Source organism: Amblyomma mixtum, chromosome 8, assembly GCF_055824585.1.
Source record: "Amblyomma mixtum isolate Tamu chromosome 8, ASM5582458v1, whole genome shotgun sequence".
Classification (NCBI taxonomy): domain Eukaryota; kingdom Metazoa; phylum Arthropoda; class Arachnida; order Ixodida; family Ixodidae; genus Amblyomma; species Amblyomma mixtum.
In genome coordinates, this window is record NC_143019.1 from 58,842,747 (window position 1) to 58,867,133 (window position 24,387).

At 45.0% G+C, this 24,387-nt stretch overlaps 1 long non-coding RNA gene across 1 annotated transcript; it reads right to left on the reverse strand.

Annotated features, from left to right (window-relative positions):
• Nucleotides 1–1,996: 1,996 nt before the first annotated feature.
• Nucleotides 1,997–17,200, reverse strand: LOC149332598 (uncharacterized). The gene is made up of 3 exons (XR_016285244.1): nucleotides 17,116–17,200; nucleotides 3,554–3,610; nucleotides 1,997–2,519 (listed from the first exon to the last, which is right to left on the reverse strand). It is a non-coding gene; the product is annotated as an uncharacterized LOC149332598 (long non-coding RNA).
• Nucleotides 17,201–24,387: the final 7,187 nt, after the last annotated feature.

Genomic DNA, 24,387 nt, shown 5'->3' on the forward strand with positions numbered 1-24,387 from the left:
TAAGTTCAGAGCCCAATGTGAGCCCGTGGTGTTTTGTGTGTTCCTTGTTGCCTATGTCCTCGTCCTCTGCGCACTTGTATACTTTTTGGAACCATCAACCAACTAGCCAGAAAGAACGTCCTACTAAATCAATGTGTGAGGACGCGCAAGGCGAGGACATGCGTCCGCTATAATGATAATGTTATATAGCCTACTGACTAACTCCTAGCTTAGTTTATGTGTGTTGAGGAAATACATCTCTGTGGCCCTTTGGGTAGCTCCAGATAGTTTGTGTGGTCCTTCTCATATACTAAATTGACTCGGTGAAGCCACCCCCATTATGGGCCAACAACTGAACGTGGAGGTTTTTTTTTATTCTGACCCACTTCAGCAGCACTTTTTGATAAGCTTTGCTGAAAAAATATATCACTGTGTGATTCCTAGCAAAGGTCGAAATAAGAGCTGATTGTAAGCTAAACAGTGTTCATATTGAGAACAACAAGAGCATTTTACAGTTGTTATAGTAACGATTGCGTGAAACATCTTCAATAAAGCGGGGAACTTTATTTACTGTGCTAGTAAGTCGCTATATTGGAACCGCAGGCGCACAGTTCTTTTGGCATTCCTCAGCAGTACTGAATATATTATTTGAGGGCCACAACCTTGCGCTTGGTCTGTATCTTATGCTTGTACATATGTCTAGACGAGGGTAGTAAGCAAAACCGTTCAATGGACCAGTATCATTCTTCCAAGTTTTCTTCAAGCAAGGAGACTTTTGTGCAAAATGAAAAAAAAAAACGATGGGTTTTAGCCTGGTGACATTTTCATGGAGGAAGCATTTTGAGGCAGATATTTCGGTACCGTTCATTCCACCCAGGTCGTGAAGGCCATTCTAATGCGTGTCTTTGTCGCTGCTTATTAACGTTGCATTACTACCCAACAACAGTCATGAAATGATAATTTAAGCACACGAGAAATATTTCGAAACGTAAGATCACCCAGTCTTCCTAACAAAATGTGCACTGCAGGCTTGGTGTTCACGTCCACGAGATTAAAATTACTTGCGGTTTATGGGAGCGAATGAAGAGTGCATAAGAACGAATCGTCGAAAAGGCTTCCTCCGTGCGGAACGTATGCAGTATGAATAAATCAACTCTAAACCCTCTATGCAGGTAAAAAGTGCATACGCTGTGCTTTAGAAAGCTCTTCCAAATATTGTTAAAAATTTGACGCAAAGAATACCCACTGCGCAAGATATATGCACTTCGAACACTACCTGGCGCAGTCGGAAGGAGTGCACTAAGCCTTACTACATCGCTTGCTACTTCAAACTCATTATCCTTTTTCGAAACGAATGAGTGACAGATTTTCGATTCGGTATTAAATTTGGAAGAAAAAAAATAGGCAGCGGTTCAGCGCTCCCGAACCGAGGTTCACGTAATGAAAGCTACATAAGAATGATTAACTATGGTTTATCATTGGTATATATTTTATTACTGCATAACTAGAGGGTACTAACCACCTGAACATTCCGGAGGGAAGAGAAAGGTTACAGGTGAAACGGGAAGGTATGCCGAAATCAAAGGAATTCGCAACCGGAGAATGCTTGCCACGAAAAGAACAGGGAGACTGGTAACAGTAGGAGGAGGAGAGAGAGCAATCCGCTTACTCCAGAACAACACATTGATTATAAAAGAAGCGCTATGCTAGTACAGGAATAACTGGAGCGTTGTTTAAAAATTTACTTACATATGTTACATATTACATATTTTTTATAATGACAATGTCAATGTGAAGCTTGCTTACTTACAAACCTTCGTCAAGCACGTACGAGAGTAAGCAACAGAGGCTTAGTTTGCGTGCATTAGTTCGGAAGCCTACTGTAAGGAATGCCTGCAACAGTGCTCAGATGCATCTATAATCCGCAAAATTACTTTAATGTAGAGTAATGATAATCACTCATAGCAGAACTAGTCTTGCGCACCTTTAAATTACAGAGCAACTGCTACACAATCAGTTAAATCTGCACATCTAAGGGCGGATCTCTATTTCAAATCAGGACAGCAACCCGAAATCGGCCGCTTACAGTATATCATTGAATGTGCAGCTTCCTAATGATCTTTTAACTCAGGCTCAATTTATTTTACTAGCGTTGCTCATTTTAATTACTGCGAGTGCTATGACGTTTTAATTTAAATTTTTCACGGTACTATTTCACATCGGTATTGAGTCACCCTGCCTCAATTTGCTAGCTTGAATGATTTGACTGTTATTTTCGTTTGTTTTTTTTTTTGGTTCGTATGGTCGGAGAAATTTTTGACAAATCAAACAGATAATTATGCAGAACTTACTCATACAAAGTTTCATGCAGTGCCTTCGTTTTGAGAAATTATTTCCTACGTCAGTTTCACCGCAAGTAAGAGGAATGAACAGTACGCATTTGTTTTCAGTTCGATTGTAAAAGACGCGTCTTTCAAGAAAGGGGCTTCCACAGTTCTCCCCTACTAAACTTTCTTTTAGATTGCACACATCTGAGGTCTCTGAAAAAAAGAAAAGCAATAATTAGCACTTCTTTCGGGTTTCATGTCAGGCAGACCACATTTCATTTGCCGTAATGTGCAGCGGAACGGAGCGTGAACCTCATTCAACTTTGTTTCGAGCTAAAACACGGCTTCTTGTGTCCATTGGTTGGTACTCTCACGTGAGCACTTCGATATCTGAACACAGCGACTTTACTGGACATCTAAGAACGTGCTTTTCTTATTCTTTTTTCTAACTTTCGTTCAGCCTAATCCCTACGTCACAGCAGTAATGTGCGAAATGCTGGTATAAACTGCAAGCGTTCCTCGCTTCTTTCCTCCCATATATCTAGGCAAAAGAATTGTTTTTAGTTTGTGTTATGGCTGTCATATAAGTATAACTTCTACCCATTATAAGACGCATCGCTTTATCTCTTAGGATATTTCAGCTGACAAAGCGTTCCCTAGAAGAATGATTTTTTTCTAAATAGTTCAGCTTATCATCCATCCGCCACGTTCTATTTTTTTCTCAGAAAAAACTTGATATACCTTGCCCTGATTATCGCTTTGCTGTAAACATGCTGTAAACAGTAAAGAGAAAAAAAATGGCGCAAGCGCTTGTGACTAACCACAACATGGTTGCCAGTGCAATGCGTTCTCATCGTTTACAGCTGTCAAGTGAAACAAGGTTCACTGTTTCCTCCATCTACTCAACCGACAAATAAATTTCATTTATTAGCATGAATCCTTTCCTAAGTTAATCGAATCCTAATCAATAATTAACAATTCTAGAAATGTTGAGAGTAAATGGAGATGAATGAAGGTACATTAAGTGTGAATTAAGGCGAATTATAAATTAAGGCTGATTAATCTGAACATAATCTGATTTAATGATACATTGGGACGAATTAAGCTGAATAGGTGATCAATTGTGAAATAATTGTGAATAATGAATTAATTCTGAATGAAGTTAATTAAATACATCAATCTATTCGCATTAGTCCAATGCGGCTTCCGCTGTTAGGTTTTCCTATCTGGAACATTCGCACACTTACGCGGCCATTTCACTGTCTCCGTTGCGGTCATTCCTCTGCCAGCTCCCGATGAGGAACCTGCAATATCAGTCATGTTTGCTAGAGAGAACTTTTCGGATGTGCGCACGCACAGTTCGAGCTCAAAAATAACAAATGACCGCTCGTTCAACAATTTAGAACCGGGGAGAAAGAATAAGTAAAGAACTCAGACTTCTGAGTGCCGGCGGGCCCTACATGCGCCCATCGACAAGCGGACAGATGGAGCTCGCCAATATTCAGATTATTTTATTGTCCACAAAGAGCTGTTCTGTTTTTGCAACTGAAATCTTTTCACGCAGCTTGACTGAGTCGCCGACGCCCGCCTGGGCGTAAGGGAATATGAGCAAATTTTCGCCATGTAGTAAAATAGCAACCATGAGTAAGATTGGTAAAAAAAAAGTGAGAGATTTATAAGAGCCTTAGGTAACAGCCGTCATTATTAAAAAGAACCATTAAGCTGTGCCACCAAAAGAAAATGAGACATCAAGAAAAAATCAGAGTACAAGTCATCAAGAAAGCGATATTTTGAAAGAGAATTTTCGCAACTAGAACTTTTCTTACAGCCAAGTTTATTTTTACATCGTTTGGTTTGGTTTATGGGGTTTAACGTCCCAAAGAGACTAAGGCTATGAGAGACGCCGTAGTGGAGGGCTCCGGAAATTTAGACCGCCTGGGGTTCTTTAACGTGCACTGACATCGCACAGTACACGGGCCTCTAGAATTTCCCCTCCAAAGAAATTCAACCGCCGCGGCCGGGTTCGAACCCGCGTCTTTCGGGTCAGCAGCCGAGCACCATAACCACTGAGCCACCACGGCGGCTATATTTACATGCTTTTAGAACATTCTACGGCAGGTTTCGGGCTAAAATTCACAGCTTTTGTCAGTGAGGAGCATGGTACAACCCATGTAGTCGAGCTGCACCGTGTTCAACTTAGAGACGCTCGCGGACGCATAAGTTGACTGGGGGTATCCTCTCGGCCGTCGTCTGTTACAGTGCGCGGTTCCGTTTCATTCATTATTTAGCATGACGTTTATGAGCTGCTATTTCACATATAACAATCTAGGCTGTCTAGTTTGAAGGAATGTACTGGTAACCAAATGAAGCGCACGCGGTACCATGTTTGACTGCAGGAGAAGCTTGGGCGATTCGGAGAAACACCAAGCTTATAGAGTACCTTTTGAAGTATTCCCTGCACCATAACATACATTTATATTAACGTTATAAAGATATGTAAACTTCGTCAACTACAACTTTTCGAGGTACTCGTCAGCTGTTAACGCCCGCCTCAATAGGTACGCTACGAAAGAAGAAAAATATTTCTCAATGTTTTCTTTACATAAGTTTCTATGGACTGCACCCCAGTATCGAAGAGTTTTAAATATACATCGCCTTTGAAATTGCGTTTCATATTTTCTCATTTTATTCTGGATTGTATTCGGCTTTTCACGAAGAGACGGCATCATGAGTGCAATGTGAGACAAAAAAAAGCCCCTAAGCCACGCAAATAAGCAAGAAGGGTCTTTTCCCAAACCCTTGCATTTAAGGGCTGATGTGGCTTTAAATTGCGAAAATTGGCGAAATACTGAGTTTTGTAAAATCACAGTATCCGTTCGTACGACTCGTCTTCTAAGCTGCAAGAAATTTCATTGGCGAACTCTGAGGGCAATTACTCCATAAAAGTTGTGTAATCAACCGCGACAGAGATGCATCTGTGAAACGATCGAAAAACTGGAAGTTTTTGAACCCTCCGTATCTTTGCGGCGCCCCGACCAAAAGGCGCTACCTTGGCTCGACGGGAAGGTTGTTCCTTCACAAACCGGGGTGCTTGCAGCTGGATTCTACGTGCTGACGCCAACATACAAAGAGCAAAAGTTCACAGTCTGTCCACGTCACTGTCCCGGGCCCCTATTGGCTTCCTCCGGTGGTTGCCTTAACGACTGGCTAAACTCTCCCAGAAGCCGATGGAACTCCGTCCTCCTGCCCATGGCTAGCCACGCGAGCTCGACTCGGGTTGTAATGTTTGGGGTTCAGATTCGGGCAGTGAATGATTGACACTGCTTTAAAAGAGGTACAGTGGTGAGCCCGGCTGTCTATAGCGCTGGAGCAGTGTGTTGTTGAGCAAAAAAAGTGCACTCTTGATTCAGCTGCTCTAAAACTGGTACAGTGCCATTGCCAGGGCAAGCGTATATCGATGCTTCTTCACTCCAGCACAAAGGATGCCTTTACAACCGAACACCTAATTTCTCTTCCTTTGTGCGAAAGTGCGACGTTCGAGAGCTCTAGACAGCCTTCCTGATAACTGTACAAAACGGCGTACTGTTTGGGCAGCTGCATGTGATTTCCGCCAACGGCTCCGCTGGTACTGCGTCTGCGCAAAGCGGCCTGGCCTCCATAAAGACCGCGTGGTAGACATCGTGGAAGTGCCGCTGAGCTCTTTCGACGCTGCTGCTAGCACGAAACAACATTACCGCAAGCAGCTGAATAAGTATGTCATCCGGAGAAAGGAGTCATCAAAAGCCCAACAGACCAACTGCCAGGCAGCGGAGCTCTGCTTTATTCAAAGGCACACCAAAGTCTAGAACACTGATGCCCTTTAGAGAAGTAAACGTTGTGTTCAACTTTTAACGCCTTTTGCTCAATACTACTTTTCTAGCCTGTTGTAAACCTTGCAGATCTGGCTTCTGCGCGACCAGCTGTTTTGTCTAATTTGACCCCGCTTATTTTCTTCCACTTTCAGAACAACACAAAATTTAAAAAGAGCAATAGTTTTCTAATTTAGTTATTTTGATCGCAGTTTACACATGCCTATGTCAACTACTCAACAATAAATGGCTGCTAAAATTCTCTTTCAGGAAGAAAAATAATCAAGATAATCGTCATGACACCTGGCAGATGCTCAGAGATCCATTGAAAGTTAAATTCATTTTCTGTCATATTTGTCAATTCTGTAGGCTTCCCACGAACTGTAGAAGATATTGCAGAAATAAACGGACTCGAGATGTAATGCTCATGATATGTATGTGCAGTGCTTGGAGCATTGAAAAGGAAAAGTGCAAGAAAACTCCATTAAGCACTTTGAAAATAAAGTGTGTTTTGAAAGCCGCGCCATCCCTAAAGCATGCCTAGCTTCTTCGGAAATACCGATTCTGGCATTCCCTCATTCTCAACTCTAGATGACTTCAAGTTGCAACGTTTATAGAGACAGCGAATTCATCCCAAACACCAGCAGTTAGTAATAGAAGTTGTATGCATAAGGACGCTTGATCAGGTTTATAACTTAACTGTGCATGACTTTGGCTCAGTAATAATTTGCTTGAGTATACCAGAAAGATTCCTACGATGTCCATTCATTTTCTGGTTTCGTGACAAATATTTTATTTCTCACAGTGTGCGTGCAGCAAAAAACTAAGGTAAACAATAATACTGCTTCAGAGCATTACCTCGGAAAACGCAGACGTCATGACTACGATCGTAATCAGCGCTGGAAGTCAACCAGAGACATAGTTTAATTCTGACGTACTTCAAAATAGATTATGTGCCTTATTCTGCACCTTTGAATTCTGCTTATTGACTTAGGAGAGCTATGACAAAGCTAAAGATGGCACACTCAGACAAGTACTGAAGGCAAAGTTGGTCCGCAAGTTAACAGAATTCACGGCTCCCCGGGCCGTGGCCAACATACGTCTAGGTACTTTCACAGTCAAGGTGACAGGAACGAGTCTCTCACAAACCATTGTTTAAAAAAGCTGTGAGGATGCGGTTTCTTATTTCCACACGCCGAATTTCTAAAAACGCGTTATATATAAACTTTTCTTTTTTTTTTTGCTTGTGACCGTTTGTAGCCGACTCACAGAAGATTAAATTTCAGCCGCACTGTTCACCGTAGTACTTACGCGTGCTCTACTAAGCCATACTTAAGGATAAGCCACGCCATGATTGAGAGCTTTTCAGCCTTCTCTATCAGCACTTAAAATCGGAAGTGATGGGACCAGGGTTTCTCGTCAGTTACTGGGGTGGCTATTCAACTTCTTTTCCTGAAATGCGAACTGCACGCCTTTCCAAACATTCTCAGGTTAAATTATAAAAAAGCGTCAGGCATGAAAGTTCCCAACTTTAGGTGATAAGAACTTTCTCGTTTACTGCCACCCCAGAAGCCGCTTTGGATAATGTTTAAGCTCATATATCAATAACAGTGTTCTGCGTCATGCCCTGCAAAGCTGTGCGGCCCGAAGCATTGTCTGCTGAGGAGATGTTGCACACAAACGCAGCGGCCCAATAAGTAATTTGCATTGGCTTCCCACTCTCGCAAACTTCCCTGTGCCCATCGTCCCCTCATTCTTACTTTTTGCTTTTATGTAATCATAGTGGTGCACCTTGAAAAAAGACCGCCGTAGAGGCTCAGTGTTAATGGCGCTCGGCTGCTAACTTGAACGACGCTGGTTCGGTCCTGGCCGCGGCGCTCGAATTTCGATAGAGGAGAAATTCTAGAGGCCCGTGTACTGTGCGATGTCAGTGCACGCTAAAAATCCCCAGGTGGTGGAAATTTGCGGAACCCTTTACTACGGCGTCCCTCATAGCCTGAGTCGATTTGAGACGTTAAACCCCACAAACCAACCAAACCAAACCATACTTAAGAAGGGGCCGCGATTACGAGACGCAATGAGGAGCTTCAAATTGCGAAGAATGATAGCAATTTTTGTTAGCTTAAGCTAAAGCAATGAAGCGCGACTACTTATTCGGTCCGCATGGTAGAAGCGTCCTGCTTGGCAGAGGCAAGTGTTCATTATACCACACACTTTTTTCTTTCGAAGGTCTCTCATTGTAATGTTCACAGCGACGCTTCTGTTCGCGATATTGCATTAAATTATAAAAAATTATTGCTGCCAGTGCCAGAATATATGAGCAGTCAGGACAACAAACTGAATGATAACGATGCTCAGTTGTGCGAAAATTTCGTCACGAAGTAATTCTGACATTTACAAAGTAAAATATACTTGCAAAGAAATTTTCTACAAGCGCATTTTTGAATGGGATCTTGTTTATTAATGATATTGTTTCACATACCTTAACATTTTGCTATAACAATCAATATATCAGCAGATCTCCCCTCGGCAGGCTTCCATTTGTTTGCATTAACGATATTTGTATTTCCAAAAACACAACCCATTGCGCTTCTACGGCAGCCTTAACTACTCGATGCAAGTGATGGACAAGCCTTAAAAGAAAGGTTTCGCTGTACTGAAAGGGTTCAAATAAGTTCTTGTCTATCTGCAAGCAATGTTTCCGTAATCTTAAAACAGACATCAGCGTCGACATGTCTTTCCTGGCAAGTCACGCAACTAGGTGGTCTCGGCGGCTGCGAGCAGACCTTCTCTTCTTTTTCAAACTTGTCCCACGGTGATATTTTGTGCGATGACCTACTGAGGCTTGTCAGCATTCGCACACCGAGCGAGATAATCTGGACAAGTTGCCCCTCCATGACTGATGCCTTGTACAGCCGACACTTTCCCATTTTCTTCGTTCTTCCCAGTTTCTTCATTTTGCTAGGCGTTATTCATATTTAAGGGAAAGCTAATTATGCTTCGTGGCTGTTATTCCTCCTGCACTTCTCCGCTCTTTTTTTCCGATAGAGTATTTTTTTACTCTTGAAGGATGGTTATCATCATTACCATCTAAGCCCACTGCAGAAAAAGGACCTTTTGCATATTTTTCCAATTACTCTGGTTACCACATCGCTATAAAATACTTAGGGCAGGTAGTGACCGCTGATCCGGATCATGACAGGGAAATAACTAGAAGAATAAGAATGGGGTGGAGCGCATATGGCAGGTTCTCTCAGATCATGAATGGTAGCTTACCAATATCCCTGAAGAGAAAAGTATACAAGAGCTGTATCTTACCGGTACTCACCTATGGGGCAGAAAGGTGGAGGCTAAAGAAAAGGGTTCAACTTATATAGAGGTCAACGCAGCGAGCTATGGAATGGAAAATGGTAGGTGTAACGTTAAGAGACCGGAAGCGGGCAGAGTGGGGGAGGGCAGAAACGTGGGTTAATGACATCCTAGTCTAAATGAAGAAGAAATTAGCTTGTGCGAGGTATGTAGTGCAAAGGCAAGATTACCGATGGTCGTTAGGGTAATGGCCTGCATTCCAAGACAAGGCAAATGTAGCAGGAGGGTGCCAGAAAGTTAGCTGGGCGGAAGAGATTAAGAAGTCTGCACGGATAGGGTGTCCGCGACTGGCAAAGGACAGGGTTAAGCGCACGGATATGGGACAGGCAACCTATAGAACCATCTACCCTAAGGTCTGAATTCTCGGCCCTCGCAAGACATACGGCACCCTCGCCTTTCAAAAAAGAGAGCGAGAATGATCCTGTGCCCTGTTTGCGCTTCGAACGTTGTGCTCGGTAAGAGTCTCAACAGGTTCACGCTGCCCAGATGGGCAAGGTGCGAAGCCAGCGACGCTTCACATTCTTCTTTCTGGCTGGCAATGGCTGCTGTGCCTTCCTTCAGTGGAAATAATGTGGAGAATGATCAACCAACCGTGGTCGGCAAACGACTCGCATGACGTGACGAAATCACACGATCTTGTGATAGGCATGCTGGATGTCATCAGTTTAATGAAATTTTGTAGCTTTTCCAAGCGCTATTCTCTACGAAAATGAAACCATTCCAATGGTAAAATACCGATCTCTGAGCATAGCCGCATATCTTATTCGTTTTCAATGTCCTCTCAAGAAATATCGGACTCTCGATGCCCATTAGTGCCATCTTCAGCCGATTTTAATAGCGCAGTTACTGTATATAGAGGAGGTTTGCTGATCAATTACAATAACAAGTAACCGATGTTACAGACACCAAACGAAAGACATTGATTTAGAGCGCTGGACTTAGCGCACAAATTGCGTCCTTGAGTTGCGACCACGCGAACTCGAACGGTGTTATATCGAGTGGCATCTGCCATTCCCCTCTTAAAAATCATTCACAGGACAGCTGTCACTGATTAAAGCGAAATTCAGCGACAACTGTCAAGGTATTTGTGGTTTACGATATGATGCGGTAGAGAATATCAGAGCGACCACACATTTGTGTAGTTATAGGATGCTCTTTCAAGTTTTCCACGCACAGAGTAGTTTTCCATCTAGGTCTGCTATCTAGTCTGCCGCTCCAGAAGCACAGTGCCGCTGATGACCCTCTCCTCAGAACGCGCGTTTTCTGCAGCTGCAACATATGGAAGATGCTACAATCCTCTGCTGTCGTCACATCCTTCCTCCTCCTTCCACGGTAACCTCGTTGCGGGTGGTTACCGTTGTATGCCTTCCTACGCTCTCTCCATGCCTTCCTTCCACGGAATCATACTCCTTCTATTACCCGCCGCGGTGGCTCAGTGGTTACGGTGCTCGGCTGCCGACACGAAAGACGCGGGTCGGTGGTCGAATTTTGATTGAGGCGATGTCAGTGAAGGTTAAAGAACTCCAGATGGTCGAAATTTCCGTAGCCCTTCACTACGCATAGCCTAAGTCGCTTTGGAACGTTAAACCCCTATAAACCATTACTTCTCCTTCTAGGATAACTACCCTGCGGATGGTTCTCACAGCAGCCACGCACTGGTTGAGCATCGATCGTAACATTCCCACGGATTCCATATTCCTTGATTTTGAAAAAGCATTTGATAAAGTCCCCCATAGGCGCCTAACACATAAGCTCTCACGCCTAAATCTGCATCCCTTGGTTCTGGATTGGATTCGAGCTTTCTTAACTGACCGCTATCAATTCGTCCACGCTAATTCACACTCGTCATCCCTCTCTTCTGTCTTGTCTGCCGTTCCCCAGGGCACCGTATTAGGACCACTTCTATTTCTAATCTACATAAATGATTTACCGTCTAACATCAGGTCTAATGTTCGATTATTTGCTGATGATTGTGTTCTCTACCACCCAATTACTGATCACACTGACATCACCATCCTTCAGGAAGATCTTGTTCCTATCGAGGATTGGTGCCGCACTTAGCTTATGTCACTAAATAGTACTAAAACGTCCCTTCTTTCTTTCCATCGCCGTCACAACCACCAGGATAATACTTACATTATTAACACTATTCCTATCATATCAGTTGACTCCTACAAGTACCTTGGCATCCACTTAAGTAAAAATTTAACCTGGTCCCATCACATTCATCATGTTACTAATTCAGCAAACCAAGTTCTCGGGTACTTACGGCGTAACTTATCATTAGCTCCCCGTTCCATAAAACTTCTTGCTTACTTAACTTTTATACGCCCTAAACTTGAGTTTGCATGTGCAGCGTATGATCCTTTCAATGCTAACCTTATCACTATGCTCGAATCTGTCCAGAACCGTGCTGTCAGATTTATTTGGTCTGACTACTCTTATCACACTAGCGTTTCTGCATTAAAATCCCAGCTCAGTCTTCCCACACTAGCTAGCCTGCCGTCGCAAAATCGCCCGTCTTTCCTTGTATCACAAATTTTTTCACACCTTTAACCACGATGCCCCCCGTATCACACGCGCTCATCGGATATCCCGTAACTCCCACCCAAACGCTGTCTACCCCGAGAAATCTCGTACTGTAACATATCAGCAGTCTTTCTTTCTTAGAACAGCCAACGACTGGAATGACCTTCCATCCGAGGTGGCGACCATCATCAATCCAGTCCTTTTCAAATCCGCCATCGAAGATCATCTGTGTCCAAAAAAATAGAATTTTGTCAGCCCACCCCTCATGTAATGTCCTTCTGGACCTTTGAGGAATAATAATAAATAATAAATAAATAATAAATAAATTCTCACGCTGTCGCCATACCCTCCTCCTTCCACGGTAACCATCCTCCGGTTGGGGAATTCCCCGCTTCGGCCACGCCGTCCTCCTTTGACGATAACCACCTTCATTTCGGTTACCTTTGTAACCATCCTCTGGTTACGCGTCCTATGATCTCGCCATAAGACTTTACCTTATGGTAACAATACTCGTCCTTGCAGGGCAATTGCCCTCCGGGTAGTTTCCGTGGCAACCGCCAACCGGTTGCCCCTTCTTACGCGCTCGCCAAACCTCCTCCTTTGGCCATCCTCCGGTCGGGCATTACGCCGGTATCCCGATACCCTAGTGCTTCCACGGTAACCACCCTCCAGATGGTTCCTGTAGTAACCACTCACCGGTCACGCATTTCTCCGCTCACGTCATACCTTCCTTCTTGGATGGTAACCACCCTTCTAATGGTTCCCATGGCAACGCACCGACAGCTTTCGCCGAGGACTACCACAGACTGCTACAACGCGAAGCCCAGGAACGGGCGCTTAAGAGTTTTCGTTGTAAAAGAAGAACACGCAAGGACGATACGCGAATTAATTTCTCAGCTAAAAATAATACATCTGTAGTGCAACGCCCTCGACCTCTGAGCAGTGGGGTCAACTCCGCCGCGGTTTTCGATAGTTCAGGATCGGTTTATAATTTTCGTTGCTGATGAGCTACAGAATTCTATGTGGCGTAAAAAAACAGGTGAGGGATCATATAATGCGACAAATCTGTGTAAGCAGCAGAGCTTGTAGATGTCGATTTTTTTCCGTTTTACTCTCCCATCTCTTTCTAATTGATTTCGCCGGGGCTTTTTCGTTACCGTGCTGCGTGGGCTTTTGGCGGGTGGGGTCCTCCTGAGGAGTGGAGGGACTTGGGTTGAGGTTCTTGGAGGGTAGACGTGGGTGGTTGATGATTGGTAGGTTGCACTTCTGGAGGGCCGAGACTTCACCCTCCGTGGCTTTGCACGCCACCGTTTTGGAATAATGTTACACGTCCTGCTAACGCAATGAAAACGACTGAGTACTTTTTCGGACAAATCAGAGCGTAGCACAGAAATCCACAGCCAAACTATGTCGCCTTAGTTGCACGAGACTTTCCTGTTGAGATGGCGATAACCGTATGTATCTTCCTCCTCTTGTCGAGATAGGGTAGTTGGCACGCATCCTCGGTATGCTGATTAAACCGCTGAGGAGGGAAAGCTAAATATTCACCGGTTCGACAGAGGAGCATTCCATTAAGCATTGTCCCAACCTTCCGGCCTTAGGGGAGGTGAAATGGCGGGAAGCGGTTTTTTTTTCTGGAGTGGAGTGTGTAGGAAAACCTGACGAACGCTAGGCTTGGGTCCAAGGTTTCGTGCTGAGCATCGGCATGTACTGACCAGATGTCTGCTTTTTTTTTTGCATATCTCCGCCAGAACATTAGTTTTGGGTTTTTGGCAGTCGTCTTGAGATGGGTTGTGCAAGCCAGCTGAAATTTGGCCTTAAAATATCTTAGCGACGTGCCGAGGAACGACATGCTGCATTAAGGTCTGGGTGACATTAGACACTGTGCCAGGAGGTAATTGATTGGCCTCACCATATTAGGTTAGCCAGTCGCGACAACGATTCGACTGTTGCAAGCCGAGGGCATAGAGGCACGTGGATGTACATGCCGAGTGGCCCAAATTGTGCATTAGGTGGTGTAATGGATGGAAGAAGCCCGATCCGTTGAGTCATAGTGAATCGTAGTAACAGTTTTGTACGTGCCGTTTGACAGTAAAATTAAAGCGGGCACTGAAAGGGGTCTCTGAAAGAGCCTTAGAGCCAGAAATAGGCTCGTCATGGTAGCAGAAAATATTTTCTCGCAGTAAGCCGTCAGCACAACCAAAAGGTATGCTGTGGAGCTCGAGCCAAAGTTTTCATTTTACAGAACGACTCCTCGGGAAAAACGCTAAGGTATGAACGCCGGTTCGCCATCTAAATACTCTCTACAGGTAGTTCTGGGCCGCGTCTTTGCTTGTAATCCAAGACAGGTGTGCTGGCTGCCGAAATCAAACCGTAGTCGTCGTCGACATCGGGAAGGTTGAATTCGGCAAGCACACAGCACAAGCTAGTTACCGCTTTCGTGGTCATCCCATGACTAATGAATGAAGGTGATTTAAAACTGTCCGAAGCGCAGGCTTCTCGTGCCAGTCGTCGAGATCGGTCTCACAGGTTGGCCAGCGAACATGACGATCGATAAATCCTTTCAGACAGCAGCCGTAAGTATAAGACCGAAATTTTGCAGTAGTTAACAATGGCAAAAAATTTCTTTTTTCTAGTGAGGTAGTTAATTTCGGCGAGCGTCAGGCAGCAGCCGGCCAAACGGATCATCCTTTCTTTACTGAACAGATGTTACACCAGGACGTCACCGAGACCGGTGTTGTAGCGGCCGGCACTTATCTCAGTGTCAACGTGCTTGTCAAAGTGCTCAAGAACGAGCATCGTTTGGGTGCTGCTCCAGTCGCACTTCGTAATGTATACATGTACCAGTCTTTTGCCAGGATTAATGACTACATGGTGACCAGACTTGGCGAAATAACGATTGTTACATATATAGCGTGCTGACCGTCGAGGTGTACCCTCTTTCTGGGACTTGATGGAGAATCTTGAGGTATGTTTATTCCACGTGTGATAGGGTTAATGGGCCCAGGTTTGTTCACGAGTCATGGGTAGAGACAGGCCGCGGTCACGCAAATTATTTTTGACAAAACGGACACGGCATGTGGCACACGAGAATCGACCAACACGAAGCCCCACAAGGAAAACAAGTGCTGTGTTCCGAAGTGATGACGAGTGGCAATTTGGACTAGTTGGTTCATCAGGAAGAGGCAAAACAGCACAAAGAACACTAACGATTGAAGTAAGCGCCTCTCTAGGTATGCATCTTTTCAGTCGTCCGTGGTCTTTGCGCTGCTTTGCCCTCGTCCTCTTCCCGGCATGGATCCCCGCCGCGGTGGCTCAGTGGTCACGGCGCTCGGCTGCTGACCCGAAAGACGCGGGTTCGATCCCGGCCGTGGCGGCCGAAATTCGATGAAGGCGAAATTCCAGAGGCCCCTGTACTGTGCGATGTCAGCGCACGTTAAAGAACCCCAGGTGGTCTAAATTTCCAGAGCCCTTCCCTACGGCGTCCCTCATAGCCTGCGCTGCTTTGGGACATTAAACCTCAATAAACCAAACCAAACCAATCTTCCCGGCATGGATGCGGCGTTCGCAGCGGTCGGAGGCGGAGGCACTGCTGTCCTGATTGAGAGCCGGATCAGCTCACGGCGGGCGTCAGCGTGTACTGGAGCGACGGCTTGAAGGGTGACGCCGGGTTATGCCCGGACCTTGATGTTCAGACAGGCCTGGCAAGCTGGCGTCAAGGTCGCGCTCTAAACAGAAGTGTCTCCTCACAGCAACTAACGGCCGCATCTGTACTTGCACCTAGGGCCAACGTCGTTGTTGTGGTTGCCTCTGAAGCGATAGACGTCCCACCGCACAAGCGCTTGTGCTCCTCTTCGCGCGGCCGCACGGAAAACTGATACACTGATTCAGAACATCAACTTCTCGCATTCTCGCTTGAGGACAGGCGCTCACCCAAGAGATAACCCTCACGTGGGTTCCTGAGCATGCCTTGATCCCCGGTAATCAGTGTGTTCATGCGTTGGCCCGAGAACTGTCCATCCGGTCCTCGGAAGATCGGACACCTAATTCCGCGTAGGAAACCCCGCGGGCTCTACTCGCATACTACCAAATCACCGCTCATTACAAAAACAGCCGCTTCACACTCCGACCACCTCACCGTACTCTAGATTCAAAATACAATGCGGTGTGACAGCGACTGCAGACAGACTGCTAAATTTCATCGTACCTCTTTCATCGCTACGACCCTACCTTGACCCTCCACCTCTGCTCAACATGTGGGGCGGCCAGGCCAGGCCACGCTCATGCACTACCCCCGGGGAATGCTCCCAACCCATGGCAGTTCCCCCCCCCCCAGCCCATCCCCCTCCTTATGGGAGGCCGCCCTGCGAGCTGCTCAACCAGCTGGCCGAACCCGGCTAGTGGACAGAGCTCTCCGTGAGACCCAGGCCCGTGGACTCTTGGACAAGTAGGAGCCCACCCTTGAGACCCTTTTCTTCTTTTTTAAAAATAAAGTTGTTCCTTCTCCTCCTCCTTGAAGTTTTTTTTTCAGGCACATGCTCATTTGAACCTCCCATTTTTTTTCTGTTTGATGCTGGTGCAGCATGCCAGAGAGGGCGCTTGGACGCATGGGACTGTTAGATTAAGAGCCAAGAGCGAAAGACCCATAGGGCAGATCTCAAAGCTTAATTGAGGTACGCGTCCGTTATGAGCAATTATAGTTGAGCGTTCCCATTTTGAAAAAAGCAATGTTTTGCTCAGTTCGTGTTGATGCGATAAAGTACGCAAAACACAGGTTTATTCAACGCAGAAGGGGCAAGTCTCAAGAGAGGGAGACGCGTCGAGCAATATCCTGTGTCGTACCCCTCCCTGGCGGTATCTTCGAACTAAGTTTGACCACCGATTGATCCAAACCACTCCCATGGGCGAGTACGCAAAATTGGTGACTAATAACTAAAAAATAGACGTTTTCAGCGTAACGAACTGAACAATATGATTCTCGCTCATCCTAAAATGCTGAAGTAAGTAACAATCTCATATTATAAAACGAACAAGCTGCAACGACACTGCGAGCCACTACTTACCGCTCCAACACGAAAGTAGAATTATCGCAAGGAACTTCATTTTTCGATGCTCAGACGAGGCTTCGGATGAGGATGGAGGACTGAGTATTATATAGCTCCACGTAAGAGGGTGATATTAAAATTCCGAACCTCCAGAAGAAAACAGCGATGACCTGTGACCGTCCACGTTCATTCCTGGTGACCTTAGTATCGAGGCTGTTCCAAAGCAAAGAGCACTGAGTTCTCAGCATTCATAACAGATAAAATCTTTAAAAATAAACGGTTGCCCTGACTTTAACAAATGTTAAAAGTGAAAATAAAGCTGCATTTAAGTAACCACCATATTTAGTTATCGCTGGAATGGTATCCGTTATAACAAGAGGAAACGTCGTGTGTTTTTTGTTCTTTTTTCAAGAAGCGAAAGGTGGAGCAAGTCAGCGCCTCCTCGGTTTCAATGTCAGGTTAAACCGGTTGAGAAATTAAAAGCCACTCTTTCAACGCTTCTCACGCTCGCATTCTGTAGCTTTCCTGCCTACTCCACTCGTGCAGCCAGACAAAGAGCACCCACGTGCTAGTTTAATACCAAGAAATATTTTTCTCCTTTTCTTCACGAGTAAGACCTTTTTAAACACTTCATGTAGTTGCACTTTCGTTTCATGTAAACATAGTGTAAATTGTATTTGCATGGAGGAACGGTATTTCAGGCCGATCTTTCCATAATAAGAGAAAAGAAGAATATTTTTATTTTTAGTTCGTATTTTTATGTTCAATATAAGGGCATTTACGTTGACGACAGGACCTAATGTGGAAGACGGGTTCTTCGACTTATTTCGATCGCTTGCTTTCGGCTCTTTCTTAAAAATATTTATGTGATACCGCGTTCCAGATAATCTGACTCTTCAGTTATCTCCTATGCTGCCTCACTTCAGTCGACAATTGCGCCATTATCGCTTTGTCTGTTAGAGACGCTTGTGTGTAGCGTGGCGTCTATTTGGGGCTTTGTTTCGTGTGTTATAATACATGGTCTTTGTGTTATGGTTATGTGTCCCTGAAACATGAGTGTTTTGTGGCCTTTGTGCTCCGCAATGCAGCAATTTTCAACTCATGACATCCCTCCCCTACTATTCTCAGACGGTTATGCGGAGTGGGCAACACAGGTCACGAACGTGCAGTAACAACACACGCAAACACTTCGCACCACCGACGAGATCCCCGCAGTGGGCAATCACCTCCTGCGTCTGTGGGAGGCGCGCTGGAGCTTAACAAAACGGTGGAAGAAGCAGAAGACGAATCGCAAGCTTAGAGCTCGCATTGCACAACTTACGGAGCAGGCTGCGGCATATGCCGCACAGTTCACAGACACCAATTGGATAGAACGCTGCAACTCGGCAGCGCGTCAGATGAGCTCGAAGGGGACGCAGCCTCATCGACCCTTCTCAAACGAAAGGGGAGACGCAAAAACAGCTCCGGCGGGCTCTGCACGGGTACCAAGGTACCACGGCGCAACTTGCAGACACTTTGTGCGCCAAGTATCTCTGCCGCACAAATGACCCGGTTGGACCCGAGTACACGTACTCCGGTAAGCCAAATCAGGATTTAGACGCCCCTTTTGCATTGCATGACCTTAAGGTGACCCTGACTAAAATGCGCCGAGGTGAGGCAGCGGGTCGGGATCGCATAACAGTGCAACTGTTGGCGAACCTCTCGAACTGGGCATACCTCCATTTGCTACAATACATAAATCAGATCTGGGATGTGTGTCCACTCCCTCCCGAATGGGAAACATCGCTTGTAACGCTCATCCCCAAAGCAAGTGAAGCCGTGATTACGGACAACTTCAGACCCATCTCATTGAACTCGTGTGTGGGAAAGGTCACGGAGACGATGGTACTGGATCGCCTCCCTCCATACATGGAGGGTAAGAGCCTCTTTGCAGACACTATGTTCGGGTTCCGCCCGCACATGTCTGCACAGGATGTCCTACTCCAACTGCACAGGGACATAATACGACCCGCAGCTATGCAAGAAAACGACAAAGCCATTCTCGCCCTCGATCTTAAAGGTGTACTGAAGAGGAATCTGAACTCGTCTTTTTGCCGCGGGAACTCAATCTACACGTTCCGAGCATTCTTAGAAACTTCGATTTATTGCCCTGTGCGGCCGATTTCCCTAATTAAATGGAATTAACGTCCGGCTACCGCCTTTTTTTTTCGAATTCTCCCTCGTACGGTGGGCGGAGTCGACCAACGCGGGGAGTGCCTTTCACCCAGTCCCGTGGCGGTTTGCCGCTCTGCCATCGGCGGAGTAATACATAGTAGTCCGTAGAAGCAAGTAGTCCACGCGTATTTTTATTTCTGCGGGCTTATTTTGCGGTTATATTATCTGCAAATGAAACTACGTATTCACGGAAACCTAAAAAACAAAATAAAGCTAAAGCAAAGCCTCCACGGAGCTGGCTGAAGGGCACTCCACGCGTTGGTCGACTCCGCCCACCGTACGAGAGAGAGAGAGAGAGAGAGAGAAAGAGAGAGAGGGGGAAAGGCAGGGATGTTAACCAGAAAGGATTCCGGTTGGCTACCCTGCACAGGGGAAGGGAATGAGGGAAATTAAAGAGGAATTAAAAAAAAAGGCGGAAGCCGGACGTTAATTTGATTTAATTAGGGAAATCGGCCACACAGGGCAATAAGTCGCAGGTTCTAAGAATGCTCGGAACGTGTAGATTGAGTTTCCGCGGCCAAAAGACGAGTTCAGATTCCTCTTCAGTGCACCTTTAAGGAGGCGGTTGACAATGTTAAACATACTGTCTAACTTGAACACCACTAACTGCGGGGCGAAGGTCTTCTCCAATGTCAGAGACTTTCTCTCTGCATGTCAGGAGCTCCTCCAGATCGAGGACGAGGAATATGGCTCGTACTCTATGGGTACTCGAGGGACACCACAGGGGGCGGTGCTATCACCGCTCCTTTTCAACATTGCCATGATTCTCCTGCACGGCCAACTGGCTCAGGTGTAGGGCACAAAACACGCGCTCTACGCAGACAATATTACAGTCTGGACCATCGAGGGGAGCCTTGGGGAGACAGAGGACCGCCTTCAGCAGGCAGCCTCCGTAGTCGATGCATATTTATTTATTTATTTATTTATTTATTTATTTATTTATTCTAAATACCTTACAGGCCCATCGGGCATTGTGTAAGGGGGCGAAAAAAATATAATACAGTGCATTAATAACCAAAGGAAACAAAAGGAAACATACGATCATGATACAAAAATAAATCTATACAGTGCATTAATAACCAAAGGAAACAAAAGAGAAACGTACAGTCATGATAAACAATATATCAACAAACATATGCTGCCGACTGTGGTCTCCAATGTGCTCCCGCCAAATCAGAGCTTTTACATGTCAAGACGAATCACAAGGACAACACGTCTCTACACATATCTGTCGGGCAGCCCCATCAGAGAAGTGGCAGAACTCTGGATCCTGGGCCTGTTCATCAATAGCAAGCTTAGGCCGGACTCTACTATAGCGAAACTCAAGAGCATAGATGAACAGGTAGGGCGCATGATCCACCGCGTTTTCAACAAATGTGGTGGTCTGCGGGGCAGGGACGTGCTACGGCTTGCCGATGTCTTCGTGACCAGCCAGATCCTCTATGCCGTGCCGTACCTACGCATCACCAAACAAGAAGACGAGTGCATTGACGCATCATCAGGAAGGCAACAAAGCGAGCACTGGACCTCCCGGTGGCTACCTCCAACGTCAAACTGAAGGCGTTGGGGGTGGTAAACTCCTATCAGGAGTGGCGGAATGCCCACCTCGTGAACCAATATACGCGGCTATCGCAGACAGTTCCTGTGCGCCGCCTGCTAAACCGCTTACATATCCCACACACATGCATACCAGAGAGGACGGAGAATATCCCGGTGTTGTGGCGTCACATGCTCTGGGTCGCTCAGCTCTAGCGTAACATGGACATGGCTTCACATGAAGGCAGACGACAAGCGCGGGTTCGCACACTTGAGAGGCAATACGGATCTAAAGAGGTCGTCACTACTTTTACCGGTTAATTATATGCTGGTATCATCCGCGTACATGATAAATTTCACTGTTGCATCAATATTCACAATATCATTCACGTACATGTTAAATAAAAAAGGTCCTAATACACTGCCCTGTGGGACCCCTGCTGAAATAGATAATGGGTTAGAACTGTGGTTGTTTATGACGACTATTTGTCTACGAAATTCCAAGTAGGAGCGTATAAGAGATGCGGCTTTACCACGAAAGCCAGTGTTGGAGTTTCTTAATTAAAAGTTGATGACTGATGGAGTCAAATGCTTTCGACAGGTCAATAAAAATTCCTAATACAAGTCTTCCTTCTTCAAACTGATTTAGTATGTGTTCTTTTTGTTGTAGCAATGCGAGTTGTGTGCCTAAACCCTTACGGAAGCCATACTGGCAATCAGTCAGCAGGCAATGTTTCTGCTCGAATTCGGATAGTCGCTTTAAAATAACTTTTTCGAAGACTTTTGAAAAGACGGGAAGGATTGATAACGGTCGATAGTTTCCTAAGTCGTTTTTATCGCCTTTTTTTAAAGAGCGCAGCGACTCGCGCTATCTGCATCGTTCGAGGAAACGTGCCTTCGCTTATACAGATATTAAAGATATATGTAAGACAAGGAGAGAGAAGGCCAGCAACATATTTGATGGGTTTTATTTGGATACCATCAATATCTTTAGCGGTACTATTATTTAGACTGTGAATTGTGCTAATTATCTCTCCCTCATTTACTGGATACAAAACTATAGAGCTAGAGTTGTATGGAATACCATCAAGATCATTGTCTGGTACGTTGTTACTTCCAATTTTAACAAAGTGTTCGTTAAAAGCGTCAGCAAGTGCTTTTTCCTGTAACTCTGCCCCGCCGCGGTGGCTGAGTGGTTACGGTGCTCGGCTGCTGGCCCGAAAGACGCGGGTTCGATCCCGGCCGCGGCGGCTGAATTTCTTGAAGGCGAAATTCTAGAGGCCCGTGTGCTGTGCGATGTCAGTGCACGTTAAAGAACCCCAGGTGGTCGAAATTTCCGGAGCCCTTCACTCCGGCGTCTCTCATAGCCTCAGTTGCTTTGGGACGTTAAACCCCAATAAACCAAACCTGTAACTCTAGACCATTTATTTTTAAGCTCTGTATCCTTTCCTCAGAAATATTGCAATTCAACAAAGAGTTCAGTTTTTTCCACATTGCGGCCGTACGTGGAACTAGTGAATTAAAGGAAAGTGTATAGTAATCTCGCCTGGCCTTTTTTATATCTTTGTCTAAACGAATCCTAATTTTTTTAAAAGCCTGAAATATTTCGGGGTCTCTGGTTTTTATAAATTCACTGTATAATGCATTCTTTCTCCGTATTCTGGCAGATAGCTCTGCACTAATCCATGGTTTACGTATTTTCTTTTTTTGTTTAATGCACTTAAAGGGAAAGCTAGTGTCATAACTTTCTTTCAATATGCTGAAAAAAGCCTCGTAAGCTAAATTTGCGTATTTAAGATCGTATAAAGTGTCCCAACATGTCTGAGCTATCTTCTCACGAAAAATAGAAAGAGCCTGATCTGTTAATAGTTGAATGAAATGGTTTGTCTTTGTTTCCTTGTTTCATACGTGAACCTTGAAACATAAATATATCGGCAAGTGATCACTGAGATCCGATGCGAAGACGCCAGCGTTAATGACTTCAGAACTTAAATTCGTAATAAATACGTCAATTAAAGATGACGAATTCTCGGTCACTCTGGTAGAAAGATTGATAGTATTCCAACACGCATTCATCTCTAAGAGAGTATCTAACCCAAGTTTTGGTGAATCATTCTTCATCATGTTAATGTTTATGTCTCCGCCATAAATTAAATTGAATTTGTTATCATTTATAAAGACGAGAAAGGTTTCTAAGAACTCCAAGAATGATGTAACGGAACCATTCGGCGGGCGATAGCAAACAGCGAAAACAGTATTGTTTTGTATCACTGATAAAAATTCATAGTCATAAGTAGAGGCCGGATTTTTAGGCAATAAAAAGCACGTTTTAGGCGCCATAAATAGGCGGCTAAAATTGCATTTTAGGCACCTAACGGAGAAAAATAGGCACTATAAACTTTATCAAAAGTGCACACAGTTGCGAACTTCAGCGCGCAATATCTGCCGTAAAATAAAACAAAAACACAGCAGGAATGATTCAGGACCTTAAGCAAGGTGCGAACATTAGAAGCCGTTTTTTTTTAAGGCTGTTGCGCAACTTTGCGTACAATACACATGCTTCAGCAGAGCAAAAGGGACGGTTACCAACCCTTTTAAAACACTTTGGTATACCTCGAAGCAAACAATTTGCTTGCCGTGTACAAAAGTAGAAACAATGAACACCTTAACAGGAGTCCATGCATTTAGAAATTGAAAGAAACATTGTCAATTCAAAGCATCTGACAAATGAGTTCGATCTTCGCTCACACAGGAATTGAACTTAATTATTGCAGGCATACACGATGCTTCAACATTAATAAACAGTGTTTTATAGTTTGTGGCTTCACGTGTCTGGAGCGACGCAACTATCAAATGGTGCTTGCCATTAGAAGGGTCTGGAAACCATAAATACGAGATGCTAGAAAATGTTATACACAGTGCTGCTTGATGCGAAATATGCCGAAAAGAATCGTAGTTCTGCACGGGCCTACGTACATCCACGAGGATCCAAGGTAAAATAAACATAATGTATCTAGAAATCACTGTTAAAGCTATGGAAGCAGTAGCAGACAAGCACCATCTGGGGCACAAGGAACGAAAATAAGGCAGGTTACCCAGGTGGAAATTTTAATCAGTTAAACTGTTTCCAGCAGGTTTATGGAACATTTTACAGTTGGTTTCAATTGAAACCAACTGGGAATTATTTGGACGAACCTATAACTTACTCCGTATACTTTCCGAAATGCGGTGCCATCTGGTCAACTACCACTTTAACAGCCAAAGACATCAACAAGCTGCCACGATAAAATGGCAGAAAATAGGAAAAAGGTTGCTTCGATATTTTCGGCTGACGTGGTTGGTATTGTGTTCACAGCCGGTGTAGGTGCAGTGTTCACCACAGCCAACTGACGAGGTCATCTAATGTTGCCACGTGTGTGTTCTACTCAAAATCGATATGGATTTGAAAGCAAACAGAATCTGAAAGCAAAACCACAGCGTATTTCAGGCCCCTTTCCTGTAAAATAGGGCATTTTTAGGCACCGGCGTCGGAAATAGGCG